The sequence below is a fragment of the Pteropus vampyrus genome, unplaced genomic scaffold, assembly GCF_000151845.1.
Source record: "Pteropus vampyrus isolate Shadow unplaced genomic scaffold, Pvam_2.0 Scaffold127, whole genome shotgun sequence".
Taxonomy (NCBI): Eukaryota; Metazoa; Chordata; class Mammalia; order Chiroptera; family Pteropodidae; genus Pteropus; species Pteropus vampyrus.
The window spans coordinates 194242-198568 of NW_011888908.1; the positions used below are offsets into that span (position 1 = coordinate 194242).

Below are 4327 nucleotides of genomic sequence, written 5' to 3' on the forward strand. Positions count from 1 at the left end.
ACTGAGCGGTGTCCCAAGCCTGCTTGGACCCATATCCTCGCTGCGACCAGAATCACCCGATCATGTTAACACTTCTCCCCACGCCCATCCCCCACCCCTGCCCTGGGAAATCCTTCAATGGATTCCCATTCTTTCTAGGATAAAGAACAGAACCTTCGATGTGGCCCGCACAACAGCCCATGACCATCCCTTGGCCCCCAGCCTCCTCTCAGGCCGTTTCCTTCCGCTCCCCTGCCTCTTGCATGCCTACCACGAGGTCTGCGCATGTGCAGATCTGTCTACACACTGTGGGAAACCTTCCCCCTCAGATCTCAGCTCAATCACACTTTTAAAGGAAGCCTGCCCTGTCCCCTAGAGTAGGTCATCTTTTGCTAAACTGTCCCAGAAAACGGTCTTTCTTCAAAACACATACTCTTGGTGGGACTACTGTAATAATTTCTGCCTCACTCATTAGAAAGTAGGCCCCGTGAGAGCTGGGACCACGCGGGAGGCCTGGCACATATCAGGGGCTGATCAGCATTACCGAGTAAGTACTAGATAAAATATAAGCTGGAGTAAGTATGCAGGTCGAACACAAGACTTCTGCAAGAGAGCACACGGAAGATCACAAGAGCACAAGGCCTGAACGACGGAGGTGGTCGAGGTGGTACTGTTAAGGTGGAATACGCTTGGTAAGCAGAGTCAAAGACTATATGTGGATGCTTATAGCCTGAACAACTGAGTGAAAAGTAGTAGTATTAATAAAAATTTGGAATACAGGAGGGACAGCAGGTTTGGGAGTAAAGAGAAGAAACTGAGTTCTAGATAAACTTAGATTTCTGTGACAGATACAGGTAGAAAGATTACTAGGCAGCTAAAGCCTAAGCCTGTAACTCTCTACAGGGAGACCTTGCTTAAAGATTTGGGACTCTCTATTCACAGGCAGAAGCTATGGAAGCTATAGAAGTACATACATCATCCATGGAGAGTGTACAGTGTTTGCAGATAAGGACATCAGACCACGGAGTGGGCAGAGAAAAAGCTGGCGGCAAAGCAAGAAGTGATCAGAGAAGCAGAGAGAGAATGAAGACAGCCTGATGCCCCGAAAGCCAAGGGGGAAACATTTCCAAAAGGTGTGGTTAATAAAGTCAAAAGTTTCATGAGAGATGTGGCAGGAAAAGAGTGCGACTGACTGGACAATTTAAGCGGACAACATTGGTCATGCCTTGAGGAATTCCAGCAAAGCAGTGAGAACGAAAGGCACATCGCGGCACATTGCAGAACAGAAGAGGAACAACGTGGTACCTCGTGACAGATGCCAGGTCAAGATTTATGTTGTTTTGATGATGGGAGAGATTGCGCTTGCAGTGGGTGTGGGGAACCAGGAAGGTACCAGGGAAAAGAGAGCAGTTAAACACATAACAGGATAATGGATGGAAAGATCTGGTAGGAAATGAAATGTAAGGATAGAGCTAGAAGTTGATCGAGCAGTTAGTTTTCCTCTTAGACTGGGAAGAAGGTAATAATGGATGAGAAAAGTTCAAAGGGCAGGAAACTGAAGAAATTCACATGTGACAAACTCTTATTTTCCCTGTGGAAAAAAAGCAACTCTGTGCAGCAGAGTTGGGGACTTGAATGATGAATGTTTATATAGTTCTTTTAGGGAAAGGGGCTGGCCAGGGAAAAAGTAAAAAGGTCACTAGGCGTTACTGATGTCTGAGGTTAGAAACCTTTGATAGGTAATAATCTATCAGCCTGAGTGTATGCCTTTCTCTTGCAATCCATGATGGGGAGGCACAGAAAATGCAGATGGCTTGCTGGATCCATGGTTGGATATCTGCAAGGTGAACAGAGAGAAAGACCAAGAGAAAAAGGAGGTGAGGGCCTGGGAAGAGTGTGGCCAAGCGCAGTCTTGCAGGAAAGGCACTGCAGTGAGGGGGCTGACACACTGGAGAAAAGGAAAGGGGGCCAGGGGACCGTAAGAGCTCGGACTAGCTGGAGAGCTGGCGCACGAGCAGCAGAATGAAGGGAGCTGAGCAACAGGTAAGCTGTGGCTGAGCTCTACACTGGAATTCGGGATCTGGAAATAAGGCAGGCCTGCGGGACACAGTCCCGGGTATGACCACTGAAGCAAGCTGCTTAACTGCGGTAGGTATGTAAAGGTCACTTGAACAGAAAAGGCCAGTAAGGCTTCTTGTTACAATGTGGGTGGTTCACACGACGTGTCAGAGCAGAATGATGGCATGGATCTCCAGGATAACACTGCTTTCATGCTGTTATTTTACTAAAGTTGATTGATTACTAAATTCCATTTTTTAACATCTTTCTTTAGATTTCATATATAAAAACATAAATACACACACATATACCACACCTCTGTTTCCAGTTTGGAATATGAGGCCACTGCCACCACAGCTAAGACAATTTTTTTAAGAGTTGCTTACAAACCAAGTGATATTCTTCAAAGATAAATTTAATATCAAATTCCAAAAGCAAAAAAAAAAAAATCAGATTATCCTTTTATGCTAGGCTTCACATAAAATTAAAGTCTGGCCTCCAGCTAGTTTAGCATGTGAATTAAGTAGAAAAGGAAAAATACAAACTACACACTCCAAAAAAGTTTATAGAAAAATGAAATCAGTGATCATGCTCCTAGCCATTGCTAGACCCCTAAGCCTCACACTGCAAACAGTACTGCTCTAAACTAATTTTACAACTAATCAATAGCAAGACAAATTAGAATAAAATATACTACAGAAATCTATAATGCACTAAATTACCAAGTTTATGACAGTTCTGGACATTTATAGCACTGTTCTCTATTTACGAGAAAAAAATGAGACTTATTCACCACAAACTCTAATGAACTGTTTAATTCTATGTTATATGCAACATCATGAATGTCATAATATTTCTTTAATTAAGGAGTCACCAGTGGGGTTTGGTATTTTTCCTTGTCACACAGAGAGCTTAACTATTTTGTACTTGTTAGAGGTTGAGGTGACTACTACACTGACTGGGTGCCTGAAAGATAAAAAGACAGTTTCTGAATATCAAATTCCACTGCTCTGTGAGCTTTTATAAAATTACGTTCTTAAAAAAAAAGAAAAGGTTTGCATTAAGTCATGCTTAAAAATAAAGCAAACCTCTCAAACTGTTCCAAGATAGTTGCAATTTTAACTGTCTCCCAAACCTGCATGGTCCACACAACCTAGACTCCTGAATATCTGGAAAGTAACTCACTTCCAGACAAAAATATTCCTCTTGGAAACCCCTAACTCCTCTTCTATAGCCTCATTTTTGAAAACTTTCCAAGCACCTTTCCATTGTTTGACTGTTCAACTTTTCCTAACTCAAATATGAAGCCATTAATTATAGATCATGATTTGCCTTATGTGGATAGATGCTGACTAATACTAAAAACATGATTTCAAAATTCATAAGCAATTTTTGGTAACATGATGTATCCTGGAAATTAAACTCTTACATTTCCCCAAAACAGACTACTACTTCATCAATCTTTTCAGTACACATAATCTCTTTAGATGCTAACTGCCGGGCCATTCTCTCACATAAAAATGTTATCTTGTATTTTCCCACTTTGATAAATTATCTAAGGAATAATAAGTATGTATTATGGCATGCCTCCTGTAAGCCAAGCACTGAACTAGGCATTATACATATTTAATTCTCTTTATACATAGTTAATTCTCAGAGTAAGCCAATGAGCCTCATTTCACAGAAAAGGAAACAAGTTCTGAGAAGTTACATGACGTGTCCTAGGTCACCAGTTAGCGAACTGTAAAAGCCCTGACTTGAACATGAAACTCTTAAACTCTACCACCTATGCTTCTACAGTATATCTATATTAATTCTGCATTTTGTCTAGTAACACAATATCTGTTATTGCTTTGTCAGTTTCACATACATCCCCTGACATTTCCTCAGTATATTTACATAAAAGGCTTAACAGTTCACTGTAAAAGTATCAACTTCTCTATTATTCTAGCACAAATACTGTCATTCTATAATTATGTTAACTTTGAGATTCAGCAGCAATTATTTTAAAAATCAAATAGCAAAACTAGCCTAGTCAATTTTTCCCATACGTAGATAACATTCTTTCAAATCCTAAAACTTCAACATATGGTAAAATGTACAACTTGTACAAACTTCCCTCTTCTGTATATTATATTTTCTTTGAACTGACTTAAAAACTTCTATTTAGATCTTTGTTGTCTACTTAGATTTACACATTTTACAGATTTACATAAAAGTGAAAATCCAATCACTGTCAAAAAATTCATTAACATCTGAGACAAGGTACAGGTGGTGAACTTCCCTAGAA

At 40.4% G+C, this 4327-nt stretch overlaps 1 protein-coding gene across 1 annotated transcript in view; it reads right to left on the reverse strand.

Annotated features, from left to right (window-relative positions):
- TRAM1 (translocation associated membrane protein 1) overlaps nt 1–4327 on the reverse strand; it is a 27710-nt gene that overhangs the window by 21192 nt on the left and 2191 nt on the right. The gene's annotated exons all lie outside the window — the stretch shown is intronic.